This window comes from Zingiber officinale, chromosome 8B (assembly GCF_018446385.1).
Source record: "Zingiber officinale cultivar Zhangliang chromosome 8B, Zo_v1.1, whole genome shotgun sequence".
NCBI classification, from domain to species: domain Eukaryota; kingdom Viridiplantae; phylum Streptophyta; class Magnoliopsida; order Zingiberales; family Zingiberaceae; genus Zingiber; species Zingiber officinale.
In genome coordinates, this window is record NC_056001.1 from 43,112,834 (window position 1) to 43,133,260 (window position 20,427).

The 20,427-nt window shown below is 33.8% G+C and overlaps 1 long non-coding RNA gene across 1 annotated transcript; it reads right to left on the reverse strand.

Annotated features, from left to right (window-relative positions):
• Positions 1 to 4,310: 4,310 nt before the first annotated feature.
• LOC122014539 lies at positions 4,311 to 14,608 on the reverse strand. Its single transcript, XR_006120702.1, has 3 exons — positions 14,584 to 14,608; positions 4,623 to 4,674; positions 4,311 to 4,487 (listed from the first exon to the last, which is right to left on the reverse strand). It is a non-coding gene; the product is annotated as an uncharacterized LOC122014539 (long non-coding RNA).
• Between the last annotated feature and the right edge of the window lie 5,819 nt (positions 14,609 to 20,427).

Here is a 20,427-nt window from a genome sequence, read left to right on the forward strand (position 1 = left end):
TTCTTGTATAATTTTCTTTGATGAGTTAAATATGAATAAATTAGTTGTCTATGAAAATAGAAACTTATGACAATTATTCTTGTGATATTTTATTCATTATATGAGAAAAGTGAGTGTGACCTTTCTGTTAAAATAAGTTAATAAGGCATGCTTGTCATAGCTAATCCGGCAATATATTTAGTCACTAATTTAGTAATGAATTTTAATTCGGTCGTTAATTTTAAAAAACTTATTCTTTTGTGACAGTGTAACATTAAAATGCATTTTTTTAGAAAACACTTAACATTAATTGACATGGCAGTAGCAAATGCAACTGGAATAAATTTTATTCACATAAAGATTCCCTCACTTGTGCTTTTCATGTATTTCAAAGAGAGTTTTGTTCCTTTTATTCTCTAATGCCAAGATCTTCAATTTCTCATTGAATATGTTAAAGAAGGTGTGCTAGCAATAGCAATAAAAAGATTATTTCATAGCACTCTCACATTTGCTTCTTGTATAATTTTCTTTGACGAGTTAAATGTGAATAAATTAGTTATCTATGAAAATAAAAATTTATGGCAATTATTCAGTCTGATTTGTGATATTTTATTCATTATATGAGAAAAGTGAGTGTGACCTTTCTGTTAAGATAAGTTAATAAGGCATGCTTGTCGTAGCTAATCCGGCAGTGTGACTTTATTAAGTGTTTTTGTTACCTTAGTCACACAGTAAAAAAAAAATGGTCATGATCGAATATTCAGACATTAACCTAAATTGCTTGTCTTTAATATTTTTGTCATTAATTTTTAATTACCGATTTTAATTTGATTGTTAGTGATCAAATATAAAATCGGTTGATAATTTTAGATACCAATATATTATTTTATTATTATATTCGGTTATTAATTTAGTAAATACATTTAAATTTAATTGCTAAAATAGTGATAAATATTGTAAATCAGTCCTTATTTTGTCATGAATATAATATCTAATCTTTGCAGTGTAATGCATTCAAACTCATTATTTTGCAATGTAGACCATTGAAATGCCTCTTGACTGAAAAAGGTTAAACTTTCTTTTATAAGAGAATAGAAGGATTTTCCCAAATAGAAATATTACATGGACGATATTGATGGTACTATTTCACCGAAAGAAAAATTTGAGAATTTTATAATTCAACGTATAAAACACCTTAAAATTTATGAGGTAATTTTTTTTCAAATATTATTTTTAGTATTTTTTGTTTTGCATATGTATAGAAGAAAATTATTCATTTAGTCAACTTATTGTGTTTTCTCTTCGTGATTCTCTTATATTCTTTTAAAAATATGTGAGTTAGTTGTTGGAATTTTATTGGATGACCCACCGGTAAAACATTAGTTGTCAAGGTCATAGAAGATGCGAGGTAGAGCAAATTTTATTTACAAATAGGTTCCCTCAATCATAATACAAGAAAAATTCAACTGTTGACAGAAATTATCTTTAATACTTTTGTTATTAACTTTTAACGATCGATTTTAATTCAGTCGTTAAGCGACCGAATATAATGTAGATCGTTAAAAATATCAACCGATATATTATTTTAATTTAGTTAAATCATTAAAATTAACAATTGAATATAATATATTAATATTGATCGCTAAATACTACCGTATAACTTGTTTTCTTCGTATCATTTCTTTGCTCTTTCACTAAAATACATAATGTCGCTGCCCCTCTCCAAGCTGTTGTAATATGTGAATGTAGTCCTACCTTTGTCCCTACTGCGTGCATGCCTCTAGGGTAGAACAATCGGTTCAAAATCAAACCGACCAATCCAATTAAATTGAAATCGAACAAATCGAAGTTTTTTCAAATTAACAGAACCGGCCGATCTTTTTAATAAAAATCGAACAAACTAAACTTATAAGCACATCAGTTAATTATACCAAAAACCTAATTAATTAGACTGTGGTACATCTCCAGTTCGATTCAGTTGATAATATCAATTTATTAGTTTATCTGAATTATGTTTTGAATTAAAATTGAATTAAAATTATTTGAAATAATAATTATTTTTTTAAGAAAAATATGAATTTTTAAAATAATCAAATTAAATTTTTTAATTTGATTAGTTCAATTTAATCGAAATTTTACTCACCCTGCTCACCTCAACTTCCCTCTTCAACATCAAGAAACTATTATGCCTGCCCTCCCCTACATTCTGATTTCTCTTACCTATGTTTTTGTTTTTATTTTTACCTTCTCCCGATTGCATCTGTGCCAGCCTCTTATCTTGTTGACCCATAAGCCTAAATGATAGCTAAGGGCTTCTTCCCTACTAATTATAAATTATAGGCGAGTGCAATTACTGAGGAAAGAAGTATTAACGAGAACGGAAAGAATTGATTAGGCTAGATCAAGACATTGACAAGTATAATATCATCTCAAGTGAAAAGGATATGGGGTGATTGTGATAGAATACAAATATGTCACTTGGGCAGTTTTTAAAATACATTTTAGTTGTATAAAAAATAGTTAAAAAATTATAGGGATAATATAATTAGCTAAATACATTATGTGATTTGTAGGACTTTGATTCGAGGCGAGCACCTCAACGTGGTATTTGTTTCGATACGATCTTCGTTTTGAGACGGATAACTTTTACTTATCTCTTTTGATATTGTTATTTGATATGCGTAATAGGTTATAATTAGTAGTAATAGTTATGTTTATATTTACTTAGTATGTCACTACTTGATACCCGTAGTATACCCATATTATTTATCTATTATGCATTTATGTTTATGCCTCTTGATCTTACCATGTATATTTATGTTCATAGAAGTAGTGACATACAACGCATTACCAGGTATAGGCCTAGCTACTAGATATACTTAGCATGTGTACCTAGATTTATTATCTGGCATGTGTATCTAGTTTATTTATCTAGCATGTATACCTAGATCTTTGTTATAGACTCGGTTTTCTTTTTGGTATATATTATATAGAGGTTGATATTTTCAAGAGTTACATGCTTTAGTGTCATATATGTACCATTTTGCATGATTGCATACTGAGCGATTGTCAGCTCCTTTATAGTTGAACACATCGCCAGTTACATGATCTGCACACACAACCACTCATGGGTTAGTGGTAAATCAGGCAGGGTGTGTGTAGTTTGCTCTGTCAGGGCTCTGCTGGTCCACTCATGGGTAGTGTGACTGCAGCGTGGTAGCGGGCAGAGATCCCTCCTCTTGACTATGACACGGGGAGATGAGAGCTTAGGCTCCCCCATTATGTTTGGGGTAGGAGGATACGTGTACTCCGACAGCATCCTGTCAACTCGATCACTCAGGAGTAGTGATGGTAGAGTGCACAATTGTCATAGTCCTACCCACTTGATCTCATCATCACATGTGAGGTGGCTGACTGGCGTCAGAGGTGATCATGTTATTTGCATCATATGCATGAATTATATTTATTGCTTGTGATTGCTACATATCTTACTATGCATGTCTGCTTGATACCCGCTGAATTCTTGAACTCACTCCGTTGATTATTTCCTATTTCAAGTTGAAGTCATTAGGAGGTTCCAGTTGCTAGTCCTCACTATGTCGATACGGTTTTCTATTGTTAGTCTTTTGTTTCTTGTTATGTGATATACATACTTGTGATATGTGTTTCTGGCACTCGTGAATCTTATATCGAGTAAAATGCTACATCCTATACTTAACTGCTAAGTTAATAGTGAGCAAATTAAGTAAATTTTGTTACCTAATAAATGAAGAATAAAAAAAAGGTTCATTTCGAACAATGCTCTGGTTGGCTTGCAATGATCTGGCCTTTATCACAAGGACTAGTAATAAAATGTTCTTGGCAGTGAAAGTCAGCAAAAACATGGCTAAGATTTTGAAAGGGGATCCCACAAAAGATTAATGGAAATAATCCAGCAAAAATTTGATAGAAAGCAATCAATCTAAGCAACACTTGCATGCTAGTAATCCCCAAGAAACCTATGTATGATGAGCATTTCCTAGAGCAGTTGGATGTCAACTTCTCGGATGTAAATTGAAAATCAGCAAAGGAACATAATTGTTATGCTTTTCAAAAATTACAAGTAGTCCAAAAAATCTTTCATTAAACTCTTCTCAGATAAATGAAATTTGTAATTCATGCTAGCATTTCAACGAAATATGTCCGCCGCGAGCACTTTCTGATTTATCCTATTGACTAGTGGAAATTTTTCATAGGACCATGCCGGACGTCTCATATTTGATAGTATCTGGTTCATCATTTGATTAAATTAACAACCAAATAAATTAATATCAGCATCATGTATTGTTCAAGTATTCACATCTATTCATATTGAAATATGATCTAAAGAACTGTCGAAGGGTGAGCTCAATAATGAGCTCCCAATGTAGAATGAGGTTCTGACAATAGGACTAATGCGCCTCAACTTGAAATAATGCTCTTATTGTCAGCTCACTTTCACCAACATATTTGTTCAGCAGTTCAAGACTCTGACATCAAGGAATAAAAAAAACTAAACTCTCATTGGAAAACATCTAAAGCAAGAGGCATTTACCCAAAAACATGGAACCAATATGTAAATAAAATTAACTCATGTAGTGTCTTGTCAATTAATGTTTTACCACAACCTGGAGGTTCATACAATAAAAGTCCATCCTTGAATTTGACTTCATTTTTCTGAAAGTAAAAAAACATAATACAATCAGAAAAGTTGAAAAAAGTAATAATGTTCTATAAAAATAAATCAATTTGAAGAAATGGAATTAAACTATATAAGGAACAAAGTCTTAGACATCAGCTATATTAAATATCGTCATCATTAAGCAACCAGAAAATGTAAAATACAATAAAAACATATCATCAGTTGCAATATACTTGGTTTTGAATTGAATTCAAATGATGCCAGATTAATTTTTAAGTGTTTGCTAAATGCATCTTTATGCTGAATACACTTGCTGTATATGTACATAACTACTTAATTTTTCTAAATTTTCACAATCATCCCTAAATGGGTATATAGGTTCTTTAACAATGTAGAAGGGAGACAACTCATGCTCCACACGACCTTAACCCAATGGCATTTTCCTTGCAACGAGCAAACAAGCATGTAGTGAGCCCATATGAGAAACATTTGAAAATGATTTTACCTGTGAAAAGAGAAAAATTGCACGTGAGGTTTTATAGTATTTTTCAATAAAGCCTAGATTTCAATATTTGTTCATATAATCCAAAACAACATTCCATATGTGATGATATTCTGAATCTCGCACAAAGGATGGTTACATACTGTTAGGACCCAACCCCAACACATACGACATCCAACTGACTCTCCAGCTTGGCAAATATTTGATCATAAATACTCAGAATTTGCAAAGGATCCTAGGAAGATAAGGCTTTGTTTAGCATCAGATGGATTTAATTCATTCAAAAATATAACTGTGTCACATAGTACATGGTCGATCATTTTAATGCCATATAATCTTCTCCGATGGATATGTATGAAACAACTATACTTTATATTGTCACTATTGATATCCAGCCCATCTGCTCCAGGAAATGACATCGACGTCTACTTGCAACCTCTTATTGAAGATTTGAAGGATTAATTTGTGGGAGACAAGAGTGCAAACATATGATGCATCAACTAAACAAATTATTTACCTTATTAAATATGTATTAACATGTCTATAAAGGCTGCAATGAAAGAACTGGAAAATCAACTTAGCTTCCTAAAGATTATAATGATCAAGTGAGTTTGAATAATATATTTGCTCAAATCCTTAGACCAGATAGACCTAGTCAAGTACCTATTCTTGGTGATGGTGTTAGCCCATCTGATTTATTGGGAGTAGCATGCAATCAACTAGTAATGGAACATAATACAAAGTTAGAAAAGATAAATGAGCAAATTTAAAAGTAAGACCAACATATTGTAATGTTAGAAACAAAGATTTATGATCAATCAAATACAAATCCTCTTTCAAATTACAATAATAGTCAACACACTTCATCAAGTAGTAATCCACATGGTTCTATACCTAGTCCAACCTTACGGGTAAGATTTCTTTAATTTCTATTTTATTATATGTTCCACACCTATTGAAAACTTTTGCTATATTTTACACTTTCATATAGATTGGAAGTTCTATCTTGATCAAAAATTTAATTGATTTGAGAAAAAGTGTGGCACAAGGAGTGCTCCTCCACATGGATCCAAATAACATAGTAAGGAGACAAAAACTAGGACCAAATTGCTGTGAAGTACATGTACTACTTGTCCTAGAACCAAAAGAAAATTTAATTAGACCTTATGATCTTTTATAAAGGTATGAGAATACACTTGGAGAAATGATAGTTTAGCCTTGTCATTTGATATGATTTTAATCTTTAGTGAAATATTAGTAATTTTTTATATTTATTATGTCATTAAAATTTTAAATAAATATAAAATATATTTGCAGTTGTCAATAAGTGAAGATTTCTATTAGTGTATATGGAATGATACGTTTCTGATATGATATTTAATCTTTTAAATTATTTTTATAAGGTTTATATTTTCATTATTTAATTTACTTATACAAATTTATGGATTGTATTTGTAGGTGACAAATACTTGGATTGTGCTTATAATATGATGGTTACATATGCTTGATAGTAAATTAGTTAAATTTTTATTTTATAAGACTTTGTTAGTTCTAAAACTCAATATTTTGTTAGTATTTAATTAGTTTTGGGTTCAATAATTTTACATTAGTATTGCATTTGTACTTTTGTGATGATGGGATGAATTGTGATAATGTGATGAATGAATTGGATATTTTGGCTATAAAATTTTTCTATTCAGTATAGTGGATGAATTGTGATGATGATATTGTAAATGAATTGATATTTTTAATATAAAACTTTTTTATTCTGTATAGTGTGTGAATTGTGATGATGTGGAATTTTTTCTATTATGTGGTGAATATTTTGTATTCTCATTAGTAATAATATTTAATGTATTTATAAAATATTATAATTGATATTTATTAATGTCATTATAGATTATCATTATTGACACATTTTATTGCCCTTATATACAAATTTAAAATATTTATAATTGCCAATATAAATTAGTTTAGATGTCATTTATATTAGTTTAGGTGTCATTTATATTTATCGATAATAATAAGGCATACATAAATATTCATGAAATATTTTTTATATTTTTCTATTGACAGTATATTCCTATATTTAATACACTATTGAAGTTAGTATAAATATTTTATAATAATGACATTATACAAATGTCAGGAATACTAGAGGGTCTAAGCCAACACTGTATTTTAATACAATTTTCGGTACTGTCATCATAGCTTTAGTGCCACTAAAAATATACTATAAGGGCATTTATGTGTCTTTAAAGACTTTATTTCTTGTAGTGTCTGTGTGAAGGACAAGATAAAGGTTGTTGGCATCAATGTTTAAAAGCTCAACCCGTGTCAAGGTTTCGGTCACAGATCGAACTGATATAGTTTTAGTATCGTATCATGTCGTGTCAATACAGTTTCATTATTTTTATATTTATATATAGTAATTATTAGATAAATATATTTATTATGTATAATTTAAAATAAATTATTTATTGATTTTATATAAGTTTTTCATTATTGAACAACTTAATATTATTAAAAAAATAATTAAATATAATTTTTTAAAAGAAAATTGATCAGACTCAAATTAAAATTGATAAATCATAATATATTACCTTAATAATACCAAAAGTAGTGGCGTATAAACATATTTCTCATAATATTCTATTTAGGTAAACTCTATAGTTCTCCAATACTCAAATCAAATAATCATAATTATATAAATTAATACAAAGAGTTTATTTTATATATAATAATGATATAAATTATTTATTTATTTATATTTAAAATAGTAAAAATTAGAATATCAATTAAACATTAAAATAATAAAAATAATAATAATAAATTATTATAATATAAATTTAATTTATTCAAATTTTTAAATAAAATTTAAAATAGTAAAAATAATTTCAGAATATCAATTAATAAAATAAATATTTTTGAAAAATTTTAAATATATTTTTTATATTTTTTATTGGGATAATTTAATTAGTATTTAGGAAAGTCTTTTTGAAATATCTTATTTCGTAGGAATTGTTTGAATTAAATAAATCATAATTTTAATTTTTCATAGCGATATCACCCGCAACATCACTTGCAAACACTTCAGGTGCAATTGGAAGCTTCGTGAGATGCCTCCAGCGGCGTCGGAGGCATCCGATGACACCCCCAGGATGCTTCTATCATGTGATTACACACGTGATGCATGATTGACGCACACAAAATTAGGGAGCTTACTGTACTGATTTCGCTCTTCAAGCGGAACGATAAAAATCGTCTGTACCATCCGGCACAGAACGATATTTCAATCGTTGATTATGCTAGTTTCTCATCCATGAAAATGAAATGATATATATAGAGTCGAGTCAAATCTGAATTATTTGAATCTTTAGAAATGTTGGTAGTTTTGAGAGCATGAAAAACTAAAACGAATCAACTGAATAATGCGGTAACTACTCACATGGATCTCCCGAAGAACCGCAACCAAAGATGTCGATCGATGAAGTCGTCGATGAACCGCCGGAGACGTCGCTGCTGCTGTCGCCGAGAAGATCACCACACGGAACCTTCTCGGACTCTTCCACAAACCAAATCCCGTCCCTAGACGTTCTCTCTTTGCTCACTGATCACCTCACGCCTCTACTCGCTGATTACCTTCGCATCAGCCTCTCCTTACCTCTGATTGCCTTGGACGCCTCTTATAAGAAGGCTGAAGAAGACGAAGGGGAAAGGACGCCCCTTCGTCTCCTTGGCGTTTCCAGCAAACTGCCGTTTGCGGCAGCGAAAGGGACGAACCCTTTAGTCTGCCAAGTGTAACGCCCAACATCTCCCACTCGTCCAAGTCAATCCATATGGTCACATAGACCATGTCAGTCACATAGACTACAAGGTGATCAAGTCACGAAGACCAGAGCGAAATTAGTCACAAAGACCAAATAAGTCACGAAGACTTTATGAGGATCAAGTCACGAAGGCCAGAGCAAAATTTAGTCACAAAGACCAAATAAGTCACATAGACTTTATGAAAATCAAGTCATGAAGACCAGATCAGAACATCCATTCCATACATTAGGGAAAATGGTTCGTGCGACAGCAAGCACAGTGAGCATTCAATTGCTAAGAAGATTGTCACACCTTACTTAGCTGCTCCATATAACAAATCAGAGACATAAATGTCCATAGAACGAATCATAGACATAAATGGCTTGCCTTTACCCCAGATTAAATTATTTACATCATCATGAACATCTCTAATCCCTCATATTGACCATATGTCAAGAGCATGTTCAACACCTCCAATCAAACAAATTATTCACAATTACATTTTATGTACTGAACTAAAAATGTAACCGGTACCAGTGAATAAACGTCACAGATGTAAATCAATCTTAATCTTCCTTTTTAGCTAGAATCCATTCATTCTAATCAGTTGCTTTCCTAGTTATGCTCCATAGACCGAATCATCCATAGCCAATAGGAAACATGCTAAAGTAGCAGACACTGATCAGAACTTCAAGTAGACAGCTAAATAGTCACTTAGGGTAAAATCGAGATTAACTTATAATCTCAAGGGTCTCACATAGTAGAGAAGCAGGGATTCATTCTCCTACAACCCTTCTTGTCGCCATAGCACATGTGGTATGAATCACATGCTACGATGTTATTCTCTTTACCAAAAAGAGCGCATGTTTTTCCCAATTTTAACATCGTACAGATTTCGATCTAGACATTCCCAATGTCTAATCCTGAATTCAACATATGAATTCTAATCTGGCTTCAAGCAGATTCAGTAAATGGTGGGTGTATTTACTCCAATCATTACACAAATGATCTCATCTTGGCACAAATATCAAGGCGACCTTAACTTATGGGTATGTCTCTATTCACAGCTACATAAGCTGTCCCATAAGCAACGGTCTTACCTCTATTCATACTCAACAAATAGAGATGATTGTCCATGTGAGTGGATCAATCCCAATCTGCCAACATGCTTATCGAGACTTTTATTCGAATGTAACCAAGACATATACACTGAATAGATCATGGAATTTTTCATTTATCAAAATGTCTTTACAATTGTTACATTCTCCGAAGTCCTAAAGACTTCATATGCCCATGAAATGACTCTTTAGTCAATGACTTAGTAAAAGGATCAGCAAGCATTTTTCGTGTAGGGATGTACTCAAGAATAATCTTTTTCTTGTCAACAATATCCCTTACAAAATTATACTTAATTTCTATATGCTTGCCTTTGCTGTGGTATTTGGGATCCTTGGAAAAAGCTATCGCAGCTTGACTGTCATAGTACACAGTAACAGGACTCCCACTATCCTCAACAATCCTCAGATGTTTCAGGAACCTTCTTAGCCAGACAGCCTCTTGCACAGCCGCTGCACAAGCCACATATTCAGCTTCCATTGTCGACAAGGCTACACAAGCCTGCTTCTTGCTATTCCATGAGATGATGCCATCATTCAGCAAGAAGACATAGCCAGATGTGGATTTTCTGTCATCAAGGTCCCTAGCCCAATCTGCATCTGAGTAGCCACTAAGGCTCATATCTGATCCTTGGAAACAGAGGCAATAATCAGTTGTTCCTTTAAGATATTTGAATATCCTCTTCACCGCTTTCCAGTGTCTCGATCCTGGGTTTGACTGGAAACGACTAACTAAGCCAACAGTATAGCTTATATCGGGACGAGTACACAACATAGTGTACATCAAACTACCAATAGCATTGGCATATGTTTTTTCTTCATTTCGGCTATTTCCTCAGGAGTCTTGAGATACATACTTTTGCTCAAGACAGTACCTTTCGCAATAGGCGTATGTTCAATATTGCAATCTGACATATTGAAGTGTTGCAGCATCTTAGTGATATAAGCTTCTTGAGACAACCCCAAAAGCCTCTTTGATCGGTCTCTAACGATCTTCACTCCTAAGATGTACTCTGCTTCTCCCATATCTATTATGTCAAATTGTGATGAAAGCCAACTTTTGACTTCTATCACACACTTTATGTCACTTCCAGCTATTAGTATATCATCAACATATAATGATAAAATGACAAGCTTTCCTTTTTACGTTTTACTTTTTCCTTTCTTAAGTACACACAATGATTCTCATTGATCATTTCGAAACCATAAGATAATATTACTTCATTAAATCTTATGTTCCATTGTCTTGACACTTGCTTTAGCCCATATATAGACTTCCGAAGTCTACATACTCTTTTCTCTTGGCCTTCAGGAACATAACCTTCCGGTTGTACCATATAGATTTCTTCGTCAAGATTACCATTAAGGAAAGCCGTTTTTACATCCATCTGATGTAATTCCATGTCATATTGTGCTACTATAGCTAGGATGACATGTACTGACACAAACTTCACAACTGGAGAGAATGTCTCTTCAAAGTCAATACCCTCCATTTGGGTATATCCTTTTGCAACTAATCGAGCTTTGTATCGATTAATCGATCCATCTGCTTTCCTCTTTACTTTGAGAATCCACTTATTCCCAATAGCCCTTCGGCCCGGAGGAAGATCGACTAAATCCCAAACTTGATTCTTTCTCATTGACTCCATTTCTTCATCCATTGCAACTTTCCATTCTTTTCTAACTGAGCTTCTCAAAACTTCCTCAACTGTTCGAGGTTCCTCATTATCAACTGGGAGAACCATTAATGCCTCATTCTCAATATCAAACATTCTCCGAGGAATAATCTGACGACTACTTCTTCGAAGGTTAGACTGTTGAGAAACTGACTCATTCAGTGGCAAATTACTCCCACTCGGTTGACTAGATTCAGACATCTCCTGATTTGTTGATAAAGGAACATTATCCTCCTCCTCTATCTCATATAGAGGAATTGTCTTATCAACTTCACCTCGTGTTGGGAACTCAGTTTCTAGAAAAGTAGCATCTCTTGACTCTATCTCAGAGATGGTTCCATCTTGCCGCTCACCAATAAAAGCATAACCCTTAGAAGTCTCAGAGTACCTTATAAAGATACACTTCTTACCTCTGTGTCCTAATTATCATATTCGTGAGTTTTATCATGAACATAGGCAGCTGACCCCCAAGGTCTCAGATTACTCAAATCCGGTTTTCTGCCTGTCCAACGTTCATGTGGGGTAGATGGAACTGACTTTGAAGGCACTTTGTTAAGTATATAGGTCGCAACTAATAATGCATCTCCCCAAAAGGAGATTGGCAAATTAGCCTGCGCCATCATAGACCTAACCATTTCAAGAAGAGTCCTATTTCTTCTTTCAGCAACCCTATTTTGCTGTGGAATTTCAGGGATAGTTAGCTGTCTAATGATCCCTTTCTCATTACACATTGTCTTGAACTGATCAGACAAATATTCTCCTCCACGGTCAGTGCGCAAGGTTTTAACCTTACGTTCCAATTGATTCTCAACTTCGTTCAAGTAACGAATAAAGCAATCCAATGCTTCAGATTTGTGAGAAATCAAATACACATGACCAAAACGTGTGAAGTCATCGATAAATGTAATGAAATAAGAACTCCCATTTCTAGCCTTCATATTCATCGGACCACAAATATCCGAATGAATTAATTGCAATGGTGATTCAGCCCTAATAGCCTTACCAAACGGTTTCCTAGTCGTCTTTCCATCAAGACAATGCTCACATACAGACAAGTTAATCTTAGCATGAGTGCCTAATAGGCCCTCCTTAGCTAATCTATTCATTCGTTCTTGTCCTATATGTCCCAATCTAGCATGCCAAATTTCATCATTAATATCAGCATTACTAGTAAGAGCAATGTTTGAAAAACAACTATTATTATTTGGTTCTACATCAAGAACCATAAAACCATTTGTTACATAACCATATCCAATTAACACAGAGTTAATTCGAAGTTCCACACAACGGCTATAAAAATTTACATTGTAACCTAAATCAAGAAGACAAATAACGGAAACCAGATTCCGTCGAATCTCAGGAGCGTACAGGACATCATGTAGAAACAAGGTGCCTCCACCACATAGGTTGAGCTTGCAAGTGTCAATTAATTTGACTTCAATTCTTGCATTGTTTCCTACATATATCCATTTGTTGCCAGCTGGTACCCGACGATACTCCACATATGTAGCTCGATCACGAGCTACGTGGTTCGTTGCTCCTGAATCTACAATCCACAAAGGATACGAATCAGCTAACAACATTGTACTTACAACATATTGCTCGTGGAAAGAAGACAAAAATGGATTTACCTTTTTAGCCTCAGTACAATCCCGAGCAAAATGACTCTTCTTGCCACAGTTGAAGCAAGTCAACCTGCTCTTAGGTTTTTGTCCATATTTCTTTCCTTTCTTCTTGATTTGGTTTTTCGCAGCAACAGCATTAACCTCCTTTCCTTTCCCCTTTCCTTTCTTGAACCACTTCTTCTTATTCTTGGAACCAGAACCTTCAGCTACAAAAGCTTGACCCGAAATCCTTGTGGATTCAATCCTCTCCGCCTCAAGTTCCACATGGCGTGAGACATCAGTGAAAGTCTTGATACTCTCACTATAGGTCAGGTTCTGTTTCATCGTTTCCCAAGAATCAGGAAGGGAACGGATAACTGCCTGAACCTGTTGTTCATCGGTCAACGTATAACCTGCAGTCTTAAGCTCTCGAATCATGTTACCCATCTCCCTGAGATGTTGGGCCATGGTAACATTCGAGCGCTTCTTACAACTATCAAACTTGATAGTTAGCTGACGGAGCTTACTCAGACTGACTCCACTGTACTTCTCTCTAAGGGCTACCCAGACAGCATGAGCCGATGGTAATGGCTCATACTCAAATACCAGGTCATCCACCATTGAACTAATCAATATACCCTTAGCAATGGAGTCCTTCCTTTTCCATGCCTTATAGGCATCAAGGTCACGTCTGTGTTGTGCTGTGGAACCATCAACCGGTTCCTCCATGATTTGGTTTACAGCCTCCAGAACTTCTTGTTCCTCAAGAACATATTGTATCTTGAGGTGTCATATTTTGTAGTTATCCCCATATAATTTCTCACCCTTATTGAGTTCAGCTATGATGTTTTTAGTTGCCATGATCTACATAAATTGTAACGCCCGCCCTTCCAGGTAGCACTAAGGCCACCCCGGAGGGACGGACGTCACTGAAATATAGACATCAATTACTAATGCATATGGATTCATGGCAGCGGAAGACTTATTTAATTTTTTTTTTCTTTTATCATATGCATTTAGTTTACTTATCATGGCATGTGAATCAAAGCATACTGAACATTTCATCATATCATCATCATTCTAACATGAGTAAAATATCATAAGTGTATGAAATACTAGCTGAAATCATCATCATAAGCATAGGGTCCAACTTAGTTCACATGCACAGCTTAACTAATTATAAGTTCCAAAACTTAAGTAGATCTATCCACCGAGCACTTCCACACACATCCATCACCTTTCCTGCTACTCCCCTTAATTAATCCATTCCTTGCCTTTATCTGCAGTACAAGGAAAACGTGTAGCTATAAGCCAAAGGCTTAGTGAGGTCCTTGCCTACCCATAAATCCGAAAAAACACATAACATAACATAACATGTAGAAACCATAGCATAGCATAACATAACATGGAGAATCATAACATAGAACATATCTTATCATGTAAAAACCATAACATCTCATAACATAACATGAGAGAAAGCAGAACATAATATATCATATCACATAAGGAGCATAACATATCAAAGTATATCATGTGAGTGTATATCATGATTCATATCACATTCTGTAAGCACATATCATGAAGCCTATCATATCATGTAAACATGTATCATAACTCATACCTGTTCATAAGGGTTCATAAACATAATTTCATAAATATGTGCATGTAGATGCAATATGTATATTTTTTTAAAACATGTATCATGGAATGCACATATGCATCATGCTTCTTTCAAAACATATAGTATACATACTTGAATATCATATCATCATCATGAGAAGGGCCCTGGCTTGTACCACATGTAAACATAAATACGCGCAATCCCTAGGACAGGGTAGCTAGCCCCGAACCTACTAGGGATCTAGGTCCGTTCATAGTCCGTCGACCTAGGGGCGTACTGAGGAGCCCATCCCTTAACGAGGTCCGTTCATAGTCCGTCGACCCCGGGGCGCTTATGGAGCCCACCCTTGGTACAAGCCATACAAAGTAAAATATCATGCATATCATATCTCATCATATCATACATGTCATAATTCTTGTCATATCATTAAGAGAGCTCTTGATCCCAACTTAAGGGAAGCATCTCTTTACCATAGCATGAAGAGTGCTCTTGATCCCAACTTAAGGGAAGCAACTCTTTTCCATAACATGAAGAGTGCTCTTGGTTCCAGCTTAAGGGAAACAACTCTTTAGGCTTTTCTTCTTACATAAGTCATTCATACATGCATTATGAAACATAACATGTTCTTATCATAACATAAAGTATAACATGTCATTTTCATATCATCAAACATGGCATATCATCTCATGAACTTAGCATACATATCATGAACATGGCATATCATATCATGAGTCTAGCATATCATATCATTAACATGGCATATCATGTCATAAGTCTATCATATCATATCATGAACATGACATATCATATCATAAGACATAGCAATGCAACATATCATAAGGCATATTTTCATCATATCATGAAGCATGAAAGCTTAATCTACTCATATATCAAAGGCTACATATCATGAGAATACATAAACATGTTTAGTTAGGTTTAAACTCGTTCCTAACCCAATTAATCCATCTTGGCCGAACCACATCAGTAGGTTTCATCCTCATTTCATTCCATATTAAGCATAGAACTTACCCACATAACATGTAAACTTGATCTAAACATATACAAGGCATTATACTTCATGAATAAGCATGTTTGAGTTCAAAACTCTAACCTTAATCCATTTATCTCAATTTGGCCGAAACACATCAGTAGGGTTCTTATATCATTTGGTTACATATGAAGCATAAAACTTATCCACATAACATGTAAACTTGACCTAAGCACATACAAGGTATTATACTTCATGAATAAGCATGTTTGAGTTCAAAACTCTAACCCTAACCCATTTATTTCAATTTGGCCGAAACATATCAGTAGGGTTCTTATATCATTTGGTTCCATATAAAGCATAAAACTTATCCACATAACATGTAAACTTGATCTAAGCACATACAAGGCATTATACTTCATGAATAAGCATGTTTGAGTTCAAAACTCTAACCCTAACCCATTTATTTCAATTTGGCCGAAACATATCAGTAGGGCTTCATATCATTTTATTCCATATGAAGCATACAACTTAAACATACAACATGCAAATTTGATCTAAGCATATACAAGGCACTATACTTCATGAATAAGCCTATTTGAGTTCAAAACTTTAACCTTAACCTATTTATTTCAATTTGGCCGAAACATATCAGTAGGGTTTCATATCATTTTATTCCATATGAAGCATACAACTTAAACATATAACATGCCAATTTGATGTAAGCATATACAAGGCACTATACAAGCATATACAAGGCATTATACTTCATGAATAAGCCTATTTGAGTTCAAAACTTTAACCCTAACCTATTTATCTCAACTTGGCCGAAACATATCAGTAGGGTTTCATATCATTTTATTCCATATGAAGCATAAAACTTAACCATATAACATGCAAACTTAATCTAAGTATATACAAGGCACTATACAAGCATATACAAGGCACTATACTTCATGAATGAGACTATTTGAATTCAAAATTCTAACCCTAACTTATTTATCTAAATTTGTCCGAAACATATCAGTAGGGTTTCATGATTTTTCATTCCATATCAAGCATAAAAAATTAAGTTATCCACATATAAAATTTCCTACATCATAAAAGAGTACAACTACTATGGTTTCTATGCAAAATTCTTGACCTAAGACCTATAAGTCATGTTGGCCGAAACATATGTATAGAAATCTCCTTGTTTTTGTCACAACATGAAGAATGAGAACTTAACTATCAACACATAAAATTCACATATCATATAAGTATGAAATCAAGCATGTTCTCACAAGAAAAGAACCTAGCCTTAACCCTCTTTTGTCTCTTGGCCGAAATATTCATAGTGAGGGTTTAGATTTCTTTTTCTTTTTTTTTATAAAACATAACTTGAAACTTGTTGACCCTAAAAGATCATCCATCAAAACCCACAAGAAAATTTTACGGTTTTGAAAACTCTTGAAAAAAAAACTTAACGATCGATTCGACAACAACTTGTACTGCAGTGAGGGGAATACTCACATCCTTCGCTAAATTCTCTAAGGAGGGAACCTTGCTTGTGAATCCTTCCTAGAGGAGAGCTTCCTTGCTCCTTGGTCTCGGCAAGAGGATGAGAGGGAGAGAGAGGTCACGGTGAGGGAGAGTAGGAGGAAAATGAGAGCAAATGACAACTCATCTTTAATTTCCTCCTTTTATTCATTATGAGAGGAGGAAGGAAAATATATTTTTCTTCCTCCTTTCTTTTACTCTCTTCATAATTAAGAGAAAAGTCTAGATACATCCCTTCTTGGTGAGTAAGAAAGGAATATTCTAGAGCATCTCTTCATTAGAGAGGGAGAAGACAACTCTCACTTCTCCTTCTAAGAGAAGAGTCTTTTCTTCTTACATTTAATTATGGTTTTCCTCTCTTTCCTAACAATAATTTCTCTTGGTCTAGTGGTTATCTTATTCAGGCATCTAATGAGAGATCTAGAGTTCAAGTCCTAGACCTTATGTATTTTTATTTCTATTTTATTTGTTTAAGTGTTCGGCTAGGAGCAAATTCAACTAAAGCATATATATATATTTTTTCTTTATTCATGATAGAATATTCTAGAATTTTGCTAAGGACCCTATGGGTGTTACATAAATAAACAAATTATTTATTATTTCAGTGTAATTCATATATGTGCAACTATTTATTGACTCAGTGTAAATTAGAGTTAGTTTACAAAATCAAGTGATAACATTGTTTCCATTCATCATTTGTATGTTCTAATCTAATCAACACTGATCAATTATATTACACATATCCCAACTAATGAACAAATCATTTTATATGAACGAATCATATTTATATGAACTAATCATATCATGGAATGAACTAATCATTTCCAAGTTAGTTAACATATAACATAACTTTTATTATATAATTCTGTTCGTACAAAACAATAGAAATTATTACATGACTCAAAAACTAGATGAGCTAACACTGCTCGTACATAACGACAGCAAACAGAACACTAATAAACTAGATAGGCCAGCACTGCTCCCACTAGGACAAACACTAGTATAGCAGCCAACACTATCCCTATTAACCTGGACTCATTTGGGATAATCTCAGATGGGGTACCTTCAGGATTCTCCATTAGATCAATTTCTGGATCTTCCTCGAGCATCTCCTGGTCCTCTTCAGACTCTTCAGGCTCTTCTTCACCCATATGGTGAAGTAGTTCCTCACACAGTACTGAATATGTGACACGCCCTTGATGACGCCCCCATACATAGTCTACTATTATCCTGGGATACTCTGGCAATGAATGCATCAATACCCAGATCCTATAACTGTCCAGGACTGGAAACTCTTCTTGCTCAAGTTTCCAAAATAGTCTATCCAGCCGTCTAACATGTCCGTCAACTCCATAAGCAGACTTATACTCTATCTCCTGAATCTCCTCTCGGAACTGGTTTCGCCGCACTTCACGACGAGTCAATGTGGTAATCGTCCGTGCCATCTGAAAAATTGAATTTAAATCAGTCAGTACAAAACCGATTAACCAGTACAAAACCAGTTTAATTCAATTTATACAAGCATACCATCATTATAAATCAAGAAAAATAAATATTCTCGATTTTCAGGATTTTAAGTCGACTGATCCATTAGACCGGTCAATCAGGAGTCTGGATGTTAAACTTAGTCTATTGTCCTCATTAGAACTAATCTAATTGGACCTATGTTCTGTTCTCATTTAAGCTCATTTGAGTCAATCACAGACTTATTAATCAAACTCAGGTTTGTTTGACTCGTCCAATTGCCCATTGGATTAAGTCTGACTCATTAGAACAAATCCAATGTTTCTGATCAAATTTTGACACAACGGAACTAATCCTGTCATATTTGATCAGCTCAACTTCTGCAATCAAGAATACCCAATTAATTCAATAATAAACCGGACTAGTTAAACCAACAAATGATTTAAACCAGCTTTAGGTATCATTGAATCAAATTGGTCTGCCTAAATCAATTAATAATTTAAACCAGATCTGGGTTTGATTGATCAAGTTGGTAGGGTTCTATTTTCGATAAATTGAACCATAATTTAATTAAATATTTATTTATTAATTAATAATACATTTACTTATGTATTTAATTAATTAATAAATATATTTAATTAAAACTTCAACTACTGTTCATATTCGTGAAGGAAAAATTAAAAACATGTATGCACTTTACACTACACGTTTTTGTTTTTTTTTTCTTTTATTTTATTTTCTCCACAGTGCTTCGAAGCACTGTTCATCCTATTCTTGAATCGATTCATGAATCAATTCAAGTGCATGTATTTTACTGTGCTTCATAAAAAAAAAAAAACTTTTTCTTTCATTTCTCAATCGATTCATAAATCGATTCATTCACTGTGCCGTGAATATTGAATCGATTCAATTCCTTTTCAATCAATTCAATTATTTGAATCGATTGCACAATCGATTAAAACGACAAAATATGCACTGTTCGTGTTTTTTTAAATTCCTCTTCAATCGATTCATGAATCAATCAAGCAATCTGTGCGATTTTTGAATCGATTGTTTAATCGATTCAATTGCACTGTTTATCTTCTTCTTCGCAACAGAAGAAGAAAAAACGCGAACTTTTTCACGTCGATTTTCATACTTTCAAAACTATACATGCTCTGATACCATTGTTGGTAGTTTTGAGAGCATGAAAAACTAAAACGAATCAATTGAATAATGCGGTAACTACTCACATGGATCTCCCGAAGAACCGCAACTAAAGATGTCGATCGATGAAGTCGCCGATGAACCACCGGAGACGTCGCTGTTGCTGTCGCCGAGAAGATCACCACACAGAACCTTCTCGGACTCTTCCACAAACCAAATCCCGTCCCTAGACGTTCTCTCTTTGCTCACTGATCACCTCACGCCTCTACTCGCTGATTACCTTCGCATCAGCCTCTCCTTACCTCTGATTGCCTTGGACGCCT